The sequence below is a fragment of the Portunus trituberculatus genome, unplaced genomic scaffold, assembly GCF_017591435.1.
Source record: "Portunus trituberculatus isolate SZX2019 unplaced genomic scaffold, ASM1759143v1 PGA_scaffold_73__4_contigs__length_49553, whole genome shotgun sequence".
Classification (NCBI taxonomy): Eukaryota; Metazoa; Arthropoda; class Malacostraca; order Decapoda; family Portunidae; genus Portunus; species Portunus trituberculatus.
The window spans coordinates 33,415-49,553 of record NW_025541714.1 but is presented as its reverse complement, the minus strand read 5'-3'; the positions used below and the strand labels follow the sequence as shown (position 1 = coordinate 49,553).

The 16,139-nt window shown below is 38.5% G+C and overlaps 1 long non-coding RNA gene across 2 annotated transcripts; it reads right to left on the bottom strand.

Moving 5' to 3' along the window:
• Positions 1-7,063: 7,063 nt before the first annotated feature.
• LOC123501013 lies at positions 7,064-8,635 on the bottom strand. Of its 2 annotated transcripts, none has more exons than XR_006673530.1 (3): positions 8,419-8,635; positions 7,971-8,067; positions 7,064-7,120 (listed from the first exon to the last, which is right to left on the bottom strand). It is a non-coding gene; the product is annotated as an uncharacterized LOC123501013 (long non-coding RNA). The 2 variants fall into 2 exon arrangements; XR_006673531.1 differs by lacking the exon at positions 7,064-7,120 and adding an exon at positions 7,474-7,513.
• Between the last annotated feature and the right edge of the window lie 7,504 nt (positions 8,636-16,139).

Below are 16,139 nucleotides of genomic sequence, written 5' to 3'. Positions count from 1 at the left end.
TATATATATATATATATATATATATATATATATATATATATATATATATATATATATATATATATATATATATATATATATATATATATATATATATATATATATATATATATATATATATATATATATATATATATATATATATATATATATATATATATATATATATATATATATATATATATATATATATATATATATATATATATATATATATATATATATATATATATATATATATGTGTGTGTGTGTGTGTGTGTGTGTGTGTGTGTGTGTGTGTGTGTGTGTGTGTGTGTGTGTGTGTGTGTGTGTGTGTGTGTGTGTGTGTGTGTGTGTGTGTGTGTGTGTGTGTGTGTGTGTGTGTGTGTGTGTGTGTGTGTGTGTGTAATTCACCTCGGTCGCCTGCTGGTCACCCAGCCAGTCTTCCCATTACGGAGCGAACTCAGAGCTCATAGACCGATCTTCGGTAGAACTGAGACCACAACACACTCCACACACCGGGAAAGCGAGGCCACAACCCCTCGAGTTACATCCCGTACCTATTTACTGCTAGGTGAACAGGGCTACAGCCACTACACATTAAAGAGGCTTGCCCATTTGCCTCGCCGACTCCGGGACTCGAACCCAGCCCTCTCGATTGTGAGTCGAACGTGCTAACCACTACGCTACGCGGTGTGTGTTTCACTGTTTGATCTGCTGCAGTCTCTGTGTGTGTGTGTGTGTGTGTGTGTGTGTGTGTGTGTGTGTGTGTGTGTGTGTGTGTGTGTGTGTGTGTGTGTGTGTGTGTGTGTGTGTGTGTGTGTGTTCTCCCCTCAACATTAAACACCCCATATAACCATACACACATTCCACACATTCCACATTTCTATGATCAATGAAAAAGAAAAATCCATCTATTTATATTCTCTTACAATATCAAAACAAAATAGACCCCCTTCTCTCTCTCTCTCTCTCTCTCTCTCTCTCTCTCTCTCTCTCTCTCTCTCTCTCTCTCTCTCTCTCTCTCTCTCTCTCTCTCTCTCTCTCTCTCTCTCTCTCTCTCTCTCTCTCTCTCTCTCTCTCTCTCTCTCTCTCTCTCTCTCTCTCTCTCTCTCTCTCTCTCTAACCTAACCTAATCTAACCCTCTCCACACACAGGGGCTGCATGCGAGTCCTGCAGTACTCAGTGAAGAGGACGAGGAGCAGGATAGAGGAGATGAGTAGCCTTGGCCTGCACCACTTCTCCATCAGCGCCCTCTTCAAGCAGCCCAAGACTTACGCTAACATAGTCCGCAGGGTGAAGAGAGACAGACTGAGGGAGGAGAGAGAGGGAGTGGGGAGGCAAAGGAGGGTGGGTGATTGGAGAGGAAGAGGGAAGGAAAGTGAAGGAAACGAGGGAGGGTGAGTGATTGGGGAGCGGAAGGAAAAAGAGAGAGATGAGGGAAAGGAAGGAGAGAAAGAGAGAAAAGAGAGGAGAGGGTGGAGGAAAGAAGGAGGGTGATTGGAGAAGGAAAGAGAGGAGGGAGAAGGTGAAGGAGAGAAAGAAGAGTGGGTGGAAGGAAAGGAGAAAGAGAGAGGAGAGAGGTGAAGAAAAGGAGAAGAATGGGTGACTGGGAAAGAAGAGGAAGAAGAGGAGAGGATGAAGGAAAGAGGAGAGTTTGTGATTTGGAAAGGAGAGGAAGGAAGGAAGGAAGGAAGGAAGGAAGCAATGATGGTGACTGTGGGAGGAAGAAAGGAAGGAGAAAAGGTGGAGGAAAGGAAGGAGGAAGGTGGGTGACTGAAGAAGGAAAGAGGAAGAAGAGAGAGAGAGAGAGGAGGAAAGGAGGAGAGAAGGTGAAGGAAAGAAGGAGGGTGAGTGATTGGAGAGAGGAGAGGAGGAAAGAGAGCAGAGAGGGTGGAGGAAAGGAGAACGAGGAAGAGATGAAAGGAAAGGAGGAGGTTGAGTGACTGAGGAAGGAAGGAAGAGAAGGAGGAGAAAGGAAGAAGGAATTGTAAGAAAGATGAGAGTAAGTAAGAAAATAAATAAATGTTTGCAAAGTTGTCAATGGAAATGAATCAGGAAATGTGAAAGTTTGTACAGGAAATAATAGAAAAGAATGAAAATGTACAGTGTCATTAATGCAGGTTGTTTCCGTCCTTCCTTTAATGCTACACTGTAAGAAAACAATCAACAAAATACATTCAGTCACATTTCACTCTCCTTACCACAAATTAAGTCAATATTTAGTTCACTACTCAAGTTTAATCATTCAAAGTTCATTTCTTCTTAGTATATCAGTTGTTTTGATCTTTCTTTATCATAAAACCAAACTCTAAGAAAAAATAAACAAACTATCATAAAAACCAAACTCTAAGAAAAGTTATTTTGATCTTTCTTTAATAAACAAACTCCATTATATTTACACTGATTTCATTATTTCGTCATTAACTCTCTTTATCACTCCATTCACTGATCTTATTTCAATATTTACTTCACACCTCAAATTTAATCATCCTAAGTTCATTTCTTCTTAGTTTATCAGTTGTTTTGATCTTTCTCTATCATAAAACCAAACGATAAGAAATAATAAACAAAATACTGTACATTCACTTATATTTGACTCTCCTTAGCACAAATTAAGTCAATATTTAGTTCATTACTCAAATCTAACCATTTTGAGTCCATGTGTTCTTAGTTTATCGGTTATTTTGATCTTTCTCTATCATAAGACCTGTTACAAATTGTCAATATTTTCCAGTTTTAGGTTCATTTCTTGCTAATTCATCAGTTATTTTGGGTTCCTGTGTCACAAAACTTGTTGCAAATTGGTTAGTACATATTCAAATACCACATATATTTATTAGTACACATCTCAGGAGCCTCAAAACACACACACACTCTCTCTCTCTCTCTCTCTCTCTCTCTCTCTCTCTCTCGTAGTGTAGTGGTTAGCACGCTCGACTCACAATCGAGAGGCCCGGGTTCGAGTCCCAGTAAGCGGCGAGGCAAATGGGCAAGCCTCTTAATGTGTGGTCCCTGTTCACCTAGCAGTAAATAAGTACGGGATGTAACTCGAGGGGTTGTGGCCTCGCTTTCCCGGTGTGTGTTGTGTGTTGTGTGTTGTGGTCTCAGTCCTACCCGAAGATTGGTCTATGAGCTCTGAGCTCGCTCCGTAATGGGGAAGACTGGCTGGGTGACCAGCAGGCGACCGAGGTCTCTCTCTCTCTCTCTCTCTCTCTCTCTCTCTCTCTCTCTCTCTCTCTCTCTCTCTCTCTCTCTCTCTCTCTCTCTCTCTCTCTCTCTCTCTGACTAACCATTCATTACAAGGGTACATATATACACGTACAAGTCACAGCAATAAAAAAAGTATGCCCCACAAATCTGACACGGCATCCTGTGTGAGCCGTAGGCAAGAGTGGGCACTGTACCCACTGTACACTGTACACTGTACACTGTACACTGTACACTGTGTTGGTGCTGTGCAGTGACCGCCGCTAACTCAATAAAGTGTGGGAGTTTATCTTTTATGAGAACTTCCATTAGGAAAGAGGAAAAAAGGAAATTAAATGAAACACTTCACAGATAAACATGACACATTAACTTTAAAAAGACGAGCCATTACCAGCTTGACTCAATCTTGCACACACACACACACACACACACACACACACACACACACACACACACACACACACACACACACACACACACACGCTTTATCTTTTGCCTTTTCAGCTTGTATGCATCTAGCATTGTACCAAGCATGTATTTTTTACTTAACTCTATAAACAGGTACAATTTTTTTTACTCCTTTATTATATTTCTGTAAGAATTTGTCATATTTTCCTTGTACTGTCTTTCTGTACATAATATTTCTCCACTCAATATCAGCAAAATAGATCCTTAATTTTTTTAAATCCGCTCTTGCATAATTTAATCTCACTCCTTTATAGTCATCTCTGTAACTTATCTCCTGAATTTGCATCTCTAATGTCACATGATCACTTCTCACCATTGGACAAAGGTGGTGTATGATTGGAGGGGGCTCTGCTTTCTTTGTGAAAACTAGGTCAAGCAACGATGGTTCTTCTTCCCCTCTGTACCTTTATGACTCCTCCACCCACTGTTCCATTGCATTAACCATAGTCAACTGTAACACTTTCTCGCTCCACTGCCCAGCATTATCCATTACTTCCATCTCTCTCAGTTTACTTTCTTAGAGTTAAATTCTTCTATGTCTTCTTATCATGTTATCTAGGCACTTTATCACCTCTCTTTGCATCTTTATGTTCTTCTGTTCCCAGGTATTAGTCTTTGGTGAACATATGTAACCATATCCTCACTCGAGCTTTCCTGGAGTGCAGACGTCTCCTTGACCTTTCCTTTCCACTACTACTATTAAAAGAGCTGTCTGGCTGCGCCGAGCGAGTTCGGACAACTTTTGTGTGACTACTCTGCCTCTACAAACGGACTCTGCAATGGCCTCCGCGCGACGTAACACGGTGACTTCAAGCAAGGCTAGAAGGTGCTCCTCTGACCAGCCACGCCAGCCCCAACAAGCACCTTCCCTGTAGCCGGTGCTGCTCTCGACATCGAAACAAGCGAGGAGGAATTAAACAGCTTGTTAGACTCGCTCTCCCAAGAATCCAAGTCGCTTGTTGAAATAATTAGTGTTACTGACTAAGCAGTTCAAAGCAGAAACCGATATGCTGAAAAACGAACTTTCAAAAAGACTCACTAATATCAGACCTAAGTAAGGAAGTGAATGAGCTGAAAATGAAAGTGAAAACTCTGGAATACAACATCGATGTAGTGGACCAGTATGAGCGACGAGATACGGTAATCATCAGTGGCCCCGCTCTACCGGACCAATCAAACCAAGAAAACTCCAAAACTGTCATCCTCAACGTGACAAAAGAACAACTGAAAATAAACCTTCAAGACAGTGACGTAAACACAGCTCACAGAATAGGGTCTGTCGCTTCACAAGGAAAAAGACCAATGATTGTGAAACTATCCAAAGTTTAAGGTGAAACTGACCTGCTAAGAGAACTACTCAATTCATTACTAGCATTCTTATTATCATTGCTATTATTACTATTATTATTATTATTATTATTATTATTATTATTATTATTATTATTATTATTATTATTATTATTATTATTATTATTATTATTATTATTATTATTATTATTATTATTATTATTATTATTATTATTATTATTATTATTATTATTATTATTATTATTATTATTATTATTATTATTATTATTATTATTATTATTATTATTATTATTATTATTATTATTATTATTATTATTATTATTATTATTATTATTATTATTATATTATTATTATTATTATTATTATTATTATTATTATTATTATTATTATTATTATTATTATTATTATTATTATTATTATTATTATTATTATTATTATTATTATTATTATTATTATTATTATTATTATTATTATTATTATTATTATTATTATTATTATTATTATTATTATTATTATTATTATTATTATTATTATTATTATTATTATTATTGCCATTGTTGTTTTTGTTATTATCATTATCATTATTACTACTAGTAATATTTTCATCATCTTTACAGTTACCGTTGTTGATGTTGTTCTCGTTATAGATGTTGTTGATGTTGATATTGTTGTTGTTGTGTTGTGTTGTGTTGTGTTGACAGCGGTGGCGGTGGTGGTAGTGGTTTTCCTTTACATTCCCGAAAATGAAATGAGAGCAAGATTAATTGAAAATGTGTGTGTAAACAAGATGATGAAACAAGAAATGAATAACAGATAATAATGAATCCTGGTTCTCCCTTCCTCCTCGGTGACCAATATCAGTTCACCTCCAGTCTTGAAAACCTACAGGTCTTCAAGAGTGATTCTCGAGTTAATCATGTAGAAATCTTGTCACTCTGCCTCTAGAACTCACTGGTTCCCTTCCAATGCCAGACCTATCCACTGCTCTCGCATTATTTAACCACCCAAGCCATTCTTAGCATCGTCTTCTGTCCTTACCGTGATCACCAGTCCACTTGCTCTCTCAGTAGTTAACCTCTTCTTAGTTCTGGTGCCTCACATCGTCACTGTCTAGTCCTTACCGTGATCACCAGTGCCAGGCCTCTCCATTGCTCTCTCAGTAGTTAACCTCGCCTCCTGGTAAACCACATCTCTGCTGCCTCAATACTCTCTCTCATCTTCCCACTGACCGTCCAAGTGTCTGACTTTTGACTCATTCTCACCACCGTAAGATATTCTTCGTTTGTATGTACACAAAAAACAACAGCAACAACGAGGGTGTGAGTTCAGCTTTGTGTTCTGTGTGCCACTGATATGAGAGTCCAGTACAAACAATATGAGACGAAGGGGAAAAAAGACTATCCCAGTGTTAAGAGAATACAGGGTTATCCTGCTTTCCGAGTTCTGCGCCCCAGTGACGTCACGGGGATGCTGGTGGGTGGTGGCTGGGATGTTGGTTGGATAGGGGAACAGGAAAGGAAGGGGTGGATAGGATGTTTACCAGAAAAGAAAACGGGTGGATAGGAAGAGTAACTACGACAGACTCACATTACTCGCACGTACACAAAGACTCTCTCTCTCTCTCTCTCTCTCTCTCTCTCTCTCTCTCTCTCTCTCTCTCTCTCTCTCTCTCTATATATCTCTATATATCTATATATATATATATATATATATATATATATATATATATATATATATATATATATATATATATATATATATATATATATATATATATATATATATATATATATATATATATATATATATATATATATATATATATATATATATATATATATATATATATATATATATATATATATATATATATATATATATATATACACAGGGTGGGCGCGGATACTTCCCGATTTGAGAATGAAATAAAAACCTGTTCACACTTCACAATTCTTTATTCTTCTTTTATGCCTTTCACACAACATGGGAGATTTACTTTTACACTGTTTTAAAGACAATATCTTTTAAATGTCCACCTCCATTGTCAATACACTGATTCAGACGATTTCGGAAGCTTTGGTCTACTCTCTCCAGCATGTTGAGCGGTATATTGGCTATTTCAGTTCGGATGGCGTTCTGTAGGTCTTCCAGGGTCTGTGGACGGTCGTTATACACCAGGGATTTGAGATATCCCCACAGGAAATAATCACAGGGGGCTAAATCAGGTGAGCGCGCAGGCCAGTTTAAGTGTCAAGAGTAGGGATCATTGGCCCTTACTTTTTCCAAGAAAACGGTGGTGCCGTAACAGTGACTTCAGAACGCTATGTGACAATGCTCAGGAGTTTTTCTATGCCTGCTCTCATTAATATGGACCTGGATAATGGAAACGTGTGGTTCCAGCAAGATGGGGCCACAGCCCACATTGCACGCATTTCAATGGGATTCCTGAGAGAAGCTTTTCCCGACCGACTGATTTCCTGAGAGGAGACTTAAAAATTTTAGATGATTCTTCCATACTCCAGTGTCCAGCCACTTCTACTTCACCACCTACAAGCATACCATGTTATTCTCTCTCTCTCTCTCTCTCTCTCTCTCTCTCTCTCTCTCTCTCTCTCTCTCTCTAACTCTCTGAAATTTCCCTTGCCAAAAATCATGTGGTATTTTACCCCAATGTTCCATCAAAGGAATTGCTGAGAGGGATTGAACCCCACCCCTAGATTCACCCCTGCTATCACTTCAAAAGTTGTTTTAATCAGTCTGATTTACATGATTTGGATAATAAGTTTTGGTTGGGTATATTATAAATACATACGATGTGACATATATATATATATATATATATATATATATATATATATATATATATATATATATATATATATATATATATATATATATATATATATACATAAGAAAACAACCACTTGGAGTGGAACTCTTATACTATGACTAATAAACTTAATGAGTACATTTGAGATATAAGGTAAAATTGTTTGAAACGTACCTTTCAAGGCATGGCACACGAGAGAAGGAAATTTTCTGATGTCTTATTTGTGATGACGGTACCTGCTCTTGATTTAACAATTCTCCATGCTCGAAACCTAAAATTGGTTTCAGGCATTTTAGTCTACCATACTTACAAATGTGATAAATAAAATTACACGTGAAAGTATAGCTACATATACGTATTACATAGGCAGAAAGAATGCAGATTGGTTTGCTACAGCTCGGGTGCTGAAGTAGGTATTATTGTGCACAAAAATTCAAACTAAATGACTGAGGTGATGCTGATATGCTCACGTAATGTTGTTAAGTGTCATTCATGACCACCAAACCCACACAAAACCCTATTGCATTGAGACTTCTTGTGGAGTGGAACTCTTAATACTGTGACTATGAACATAATGAGTGGGCTACATATAAGATATAAAGTAAGAGTGTTTGAAACATACCTTCAAAGTATGACACACGAGAGAAGGAAATCTTTTGATATCTGCGTGTTAACAGTCGTGCTTGTGATGACGGTACCTGTTTCGTACGCGTGAGAAACGACGCGATCTATAGAAAACTAGCAAGAGTGACTATTGTATTACCTGTCACGTATCCACAGAATTCCTCTCCAGTAGTCTACCACAGGAGATACGTCTACCCCAAAGTTGAGAACCCTTCATTTAGTTATAGATATACATTCCATAATCAAGAGAGAGAGAGAGAGAGAGAGAGAGAGAGAGAGAGAGAGAGAGAGAGAGAGAGAGAGAGAGAGAGAGAGAGAGAGAGAGTGATTGTTAATAAAATATTATCATTAAGTTAACCATAAAATTCGTTTTCTCTACACACGCATCACTTAAGCCCCGCCCCCACACTCCAAATCGTTTGGGAAAAAAAAATTTCGCTCCCCGGGCGCAGACTAATCACGGGCACACGGGGGCGGTGAGCGAGGGGCGGGAGGAGGGGGGTACGAGAGGACAGGGGTGTGTGGAGGCGGGGTGTGGGTGGGCGGGGACATCAAGGGTGACGTCACGCAGAGTATTCGTGACAAGGTTAGCGGTGAGGAAAAATGAACCAGAGAGAGAGAGAGAGAGAGAGATGTCAGTATTATTTGCTATTTATTTACTTTTTTCTCTTACTTATTTATATTTTTACTTTTTTTTATGTCTATTACTCTTGTTGTTAGTTCTTACCTCTTCTCCAAATTTGGATTGGATGTTCTCTTTGTTAATCTCATTCCTATTGCTTATATAGTTATGTGTCATTTTTACTGTAATTATTCTCTCTCTCTCTCTCTCTCTCTCTCTCTCTCTCTCTCTCTCTCTCTCTCTCTCTCTCTCTCTCTCTCTCTCTCTCTCTCTCCTACAGTACTCGTTAAAATATCCTCCTTGAGTCTTATTTGCTATCTACTTATTTTCTTCTATTATTTACATTATTTTGAGGCTTTCTTTTCTTCTTCTCTACCTTTTGGTCTCTTTTTTATTATGCGTCTTCTCTTTTACTGTTTTAGAATCTTGTGTTAGTTCTCACTTGCTATTTATCTATTGTTACTATTATTTATGTTATTTTCACTTGACATGCCCACTTCTTTGTCTTTGTCTTTTTGTTTCCTCTTACTTCTTCTTCTCGTACTTACGGATATTCTCTTTCGTTATTGGCGTCTTCTCTTCCTTCTTATTTGTTATTCATTCATTTTGCTACCTATTATTTTTTCAGGCATCTACTTTGTTTTCAGTTTTGTTGCCCTAATCAAAATTCTTTTTTTTTTTTTTTTTTTTACACTTCAGTACAGGACATGTTTCCATATTCATTCTGCTTACTATTTGGTGATTTTATACAGCTTCAGGAACTTCCGTGGGGATTAAAATAGTGAAGACTCTGGCCATTAATGTTGTGAGCTCCATAAATCTTTCCTAATGTCAATAAAATCGTCTAATCACACCCAAAACTCAAAATAAAAATGCGTCCCAGTACTAAAGGAGTTAATAATGTTTCTATCTTTATTGTTCTTTTTCTTACCCTTAGTCATAATTCTTCTATGCTATTTTCATTTTCACTTTTTTTATTCATATTTTTACTTTCGTTGTCTTTTTTCTCACCTTTAGCTATAATTCCTTTGTTTACGTTATTTTCATTTTGTTTTTCTTACCCTTAGACATAATTCCTCTATGCTATTTTCACTTTTACTTTCTTATTCAGAGTTTTACTTCTCTTGTTACTCTTTCTTACCATAAGTCATAATTCCTTTGTTTATGTTATTTTTTATGTATGTATGTGTGTATGTGTCCTTTTCTCATTGGCTCACTGGCTCGCCACTGTTCTTTATTGTTCACCTGTTATTGGTTCGATTTTCCAGTGATAGGTGTGTGTGTGTGTGTGTGTGTGTGTGTGTGTGTGTGTGTGTGTGTGTGTGTGTGTGTGTGTGTGTGTGTGTGTGTGTGTGTGTGTGTGTGTGTGTGTGTGTGTGTAGTTTGAGTTAATTACTATCATGGTCACATTTTCTTTAGTTTTTAATATGGATCATAACCCAATTGTTCAAAATTATAGTGTAATATTCTATATTTTTGTGGTCTGTAAATATATCTATCTGTTTGATCTGCTGCTGCAGTCTCTGACGAGACAGCCAGACGTTACCCTACGGAACGAGCTCAGAGCTCATTATTTCCGATCTTCGGATAGGCCTGAGACCAGGCACACACCACACACCGGGACAACAAGGTCACAACTCCTCGATTTACATCCCGTACCTACTCACTGCTAGGTGAACAGGGGCTACACGTGAAAGGAGACACACCCAAATATCTCCACCCGGCCGGGGAATCAAACCCCGGTCCTCTGTGTGTGTGTGTGTGTGTGTGTGTGTGTGTGTGTGTGTGTGTGTGTGTGTGTGTGTGTGTGTAAGTGGGCCACGAGGACAGGTGAGGTGAAGACAGGTGTGGATAAGACAAGTAAGGTGTGGACAAGTATAGACAGATATAAACAGGACAGGTGTGTACAAGTGTGGTAAGGTGAAGACAGGTGTGGACAGGTGAGGACAGGTGTGGACGGGTATGGACAGGTGAGGGCAGGTATGGACAGGTGTGACCCCATATCGCATTACCTGTTGGGGAAAGGAAGCCGTGGAGGTTATATATTGATTGGTCATGGGCTTGTTCGGGTCTTCATTGTTTGGTGTTGTGGTAAAAATGATCGTAATAATGAGTAATGGTAGTAAGTGATGGAAAAATATTTGGTGCATTTATTTTCCTTGTTTTCTGTTTTCTTTTTGTGTGTGTATAATCATCGTAATGTTTTTTTCTTTAGTAATTTAAGGTCTCTCTCTCTCTCTCTCTCTCTCTCTCTCTCTCTCTCTCTCTCTCTCTCTCTCTCTCTCTCTCTCTCTCTCTCTCTCTCTCTCTCTCTCTCTCTCTCTCTCTCCTAAATCAGAGTCCTATATCGACATAATCATCATCATCAACACTACATTTTCATCTAATTTCTCCCTGACGGACACACGAATAGCAGGAAACCTTTCTTCTGGCTGGTGATGTCTGGAGGCCAAATGCCAAAACCAAGCCCTTCAGGTTGAAATATTAGCTTATTGCCATGAAAATATACAAATAGAAAGTATATACAGTACTTAGATGTGTAGATGTGTGGGTGGGAGGTGGGAGGTTGGAGGTGGGAGGATGTCAGTAAAGGCCCCTATTGGCTGAGAGGCTTGTGAGGGGATCAGCTTGGAGTTAGTAGTGGTTCCGTCCGCCAATCAGACAGCCTCCTTTTTGCAGTGTTTGAGGCGATGATATTTTTGACTTTGTGTGCCCACCTCACACCACCCTGTCACTACAAGTATCGGCTGCAAACCACTGGCTCCGCTCATCGCAAGGTTTTCCCGTCTCGCCCGCTCGTCTCCGTGATGTTCGTCTCGTCTCGCTCGTCTCGTTGTTAGCGTTCGTCTCGTCTCGCACGTGTCCGTAACAACAGGCTCGTCTCGGCTCGCTCGATTCCGTAACAATAGGCTCGTCTCGCCTCGCTCGTCTCGTCTCGTCCGTAGCGTTCGTCCTGCTCGTCTCGCCTCGTTCATAACACTCGTAAGTCATCAGCGACACACTTTTTTTTTCTTCTTCTTCTTAACCAAAAAAAAAAAAAAAAGAAAATGAACAAAAAAGTCATTAGGAACCAACTTTTTTCTTCTTTTTCTTCTTAAGGATAAAAAAAATGAAAAAAAGTCATCAGCGACCAACTTGTTTTCTTTTTCTTCTTCTTCTTCTTCTTCTTCTTCTTCTTCTTCTAAAAAACAGAAAATTCACAAAAAAAAGTCATCAGCGACCAACTTTTTCTTCTTCTCCTTCTTCCTTCTTCCTTTTCTTCTTAAACAAAAAAAAAAAAAATGACTTTTTCTTCTTCTTCTTCTTCTTCTTCTTCTTCTTCTTCTTCTTCTTCTTCTTCTTCTTCTTCTTCTTCTTCTTCTTCAAAAAAAAAAAAAGAAAAACAGAAAATGAACAAAAAAGTCATCAGCGACCAACTTCTTTTTTTTCTTCTGTCCTGTCCTGTCCTGTCTGTCCTGTCCTGTCCTGTCCCGTCATGTCCCGTACCGTCCTTGCCCGTGCCGTCCCTTTCCCTTCTCTTCCCTCAACCCCTCTCTTTCTGTCCTGTTCCGTCCTATAGCGTCTAGCCCTGCCCTGCTCTGTCCTGTACTGTTCTCTACCGCTTAGTTCTGTCATATCTCTTCGCATTCCCTCCCCCCAATGTTTTTCCTTCCCGTCCCATTCTGCCTCCATCATCTTTTCCAATCTTTTATAAGAGAATATCTAAGTTAAAATTAGGTTTTACCGTAGCTAATTTGATTTATTTAATGTATTTTTTTCTTCACCCTGGTTTGGTTTATATTTTTATGTAGCTATATGTGATAACAGAAAATACGCATTTGAAACCATTGTAATTCATGTGTTTATTGTAATTACAGAGTGTTCATTGTAATTTGCGTAATAACCACTTTGGTGGATAATACAAAATCTGAATCTGAATCTGAATCTTATCTCGCCTTGTGTTTCTGTTGTAGCTTGTCTCGTCTCGTTTCTCTCGTTCCACTTTCGTCTCTCTTCTTCTGGTCTTATCTCGTGTAGTATCTCACTGTACTCAGAAAAGCAATAAGTGAATATAACTCACAATAATTCATCCTTCATATTTTCATAATAGCGACCACATGCATTATTTTTCCTGTACACAACAAGGGGAGAAGTCTTCTAACTTTTCTATCCAATTCTTGCACGTAAAAATTGCCTTTAATTCTCTTAAGCAGTTCACAGTGAATCTCTTCCTTGATTCTTGCCTCACCTACCAACTTCCCCCACACCCTCTTCCTCATAATATTCGTAGTCTATACACAGACACAGACACACAGACACACTCTCTCTCTCTCTCTCTCTCTCTCTCTCTCTCTCTCTCTCTCTCTCTCTCTCTCTCTCTCTCTCTCTCTCTCTCGCACACACGCTCCCACCAGTGTTGTTTTGGTTGAAATCAAAATATTCAAATAATTGATTCAAATATATTTATATCAGAGTAAAAAGTCATGATTTATATGAATCAAATTTAATATCCTGTATTAGAAAATATGATCTACTTGTACAGGACAATATGAAGTGTGCTTTTCCTGTCCAGCGCCTGTACTGGTCCTGTAGCAAGTCCCTGCAAGAACCTGCCAACTATTGCCTTCTCTTACAAGACAAATATTCAAAAGCATAATAAAGGAAAGTAAACTTTTTATATTGATAATAACAGCAGATGCAAATATGGAATTCAATGGGTGTACTTATTCTTCTTAAAAGAAAAAGAAAATGATTAAATGTAGTTTCTCGTTAATATAAATGCAAATCTGTCAAGCTGCAAACAGATAGGTTGACAACATGGAGCCTGCTCACTACTGCCTGCGTAGAATAACCTCTCCCATACAATATCAGGGATTCCTGGCCTGTGTGGCCTCTTCACAGTTCACATTCAAATTATATTACTTTGTTTAGAGTAGAACATGTTGCTCATTAAGTCAAAACCAACTAACACGCGGGTAATAACAGAACGTTAACACTCACCACCATACCAACATGTTCAATGACACAAGTTCCCTTTCTACCAAGGCCTGGCTTTTCCTCCTGTGTGAAAGTCGCCGGTCCATCCACAACCACGTGTGAAATGCAACGTTTCTTTCATGTCTTTGTCACATCTGTTTCACTTGCGAGTGTGTCAACAGCACTCTACAGAAAATACCAAATACAACTTTTATGCATCTACTAAAAGAAATGATGCACTCGATATTATATTACTATTTCATCATTTCCGTTCATTCATTTAACAGTACAGCGGGTAAGATTGGTTATCTAGCAATGGTTGTAATGTGGACGAAACTTATTATGAAGTATTCTTAGTCACCGTTGCTCGTGTAGAGCTCTATAATATATATCATCAAAGTTTGACACTCGGGAGATACAGATATGCTCGGGAGACGATCGGGGCGTTGCTTTCCTCACTTTGGCTGCTGTTATAGCTGGACTGCCACAAGGACACGGTGAAGGCGCACTGAAGCACAGAGTGCGAGGAGTAACGGGGGAGGGGGCGCCTTTAGGAGGAGCATTTTGTGAGGGAGGTGTCTTGGGGAAGGAGATGAGACAGCCGTGGTGGGGAAGAGGGGTGGGGATGTAGATCCTCCATGGGTGGAGAGAACAGAGCGTGTAGGCAGGCAGGGGGAGGAGAGTGCTGTGTTTTAGCGTGATAACCGACAAGCACTAATAATAATCAGATCTTTGTTGACTTGTTGAATTCTAAACATTTTGAGATATTTATTATTTCTTTTCATCATTTTGTGAAGTTTTACTATTGAAAGCAATAAAATGGTATCATAAAGTAGAGTGTACAACTGACAAAGGTGGTGGTTGTGGTGGTGGTGGTAGTGATGGAAGCAGTGAGAGAGGATAAACTAAATATTTCACACCTCTGGGACTTGAGCGCTCCACCTCCTCACCTAAGGGAAAAATGCGTGAGGTCGTCACCTCATTGGACTACATTCACTACTATATATATATATATATATATATATATATATATATATATATATATATATATATATATATATATATATATATATATATATATATATATATATATATATATATATATATATATATGAGAGGAGTACATTAGTAAGGATATTGAGAGAAATCAGTAACAGAACCACAGAGAGAGAAGATCAGAGAAGAGAGAGAGAGAGAGAGAGAGAGAGAGAGAGAGAGAGAGACTTGAGTTTCCGAGGCTGCAGGGCAGGGGAGTGGCAGCGGGGTAAGGTATGGAAGGAATCCTGTAACAGTAAGTGGAATTAGAAGTTGTAATGTAGTCTTGAAAGCAAGTAATTCAGTAATTAATATTAGTGATGGAGGAATAATGATAGGATGTTTACATTTAGTATTTTGGTATTTAGTTAAGTAATAGTTATGGAAACCTTAAATTAAATGAAATTGATGTTTCAAATCCCGGAGGTCAGAAAATAATTAATACGTACATTCTTTATAAGAACTTTTGCTGATGTAAATCACAATAAATGTTTGATAAAGAGGCTTGAGTAACAAACAGAGGTACAAAGAAGATTAAAAGCCTTGAAAACGTGGTAGTGGTGCAGAGCGATGCCGTGAAATGCATGAAATACAAATGAGGAAGGATACAAGCAGAGATGGAGCTTGACTGTTTGACTTGACTTTTATCTATAACATTTTCAAGATTGTGTACGTGTTGTAGTGCTTGTAGTGCAGGATCGTAGGAGTTCACGATAGCTGTAACTTGAGTGTTTTGTTAATGAGACACGAAAGAAATGGACACAAAGGACACGGAGAGAGCCAGCAGCAGGCTTGCAATATCCTCTTCATCGCTCTTCCTGGGACCCTTTCAACACAGCAGTAACTGCCTACACTGCCTACTCCTCTATCAGAATGAGTAGATTTTCTACATCGAGTATATGCTAATGGTTTAAAACTGGTTCCAAAAATGAAGAAGGTAATGAATTGTTGAATGTACCATTATCAGGAACTACACAATTGCCTCATGCAACAATGCAGCAGTTACAAGCAGCGTTACTCTGAATAAAAGTTTGCCGCATATCAGCAATATCTTCAATTTTATCTTAGCATCTTTTGATGAGTCCCATCTAATAGTACGGATGAGG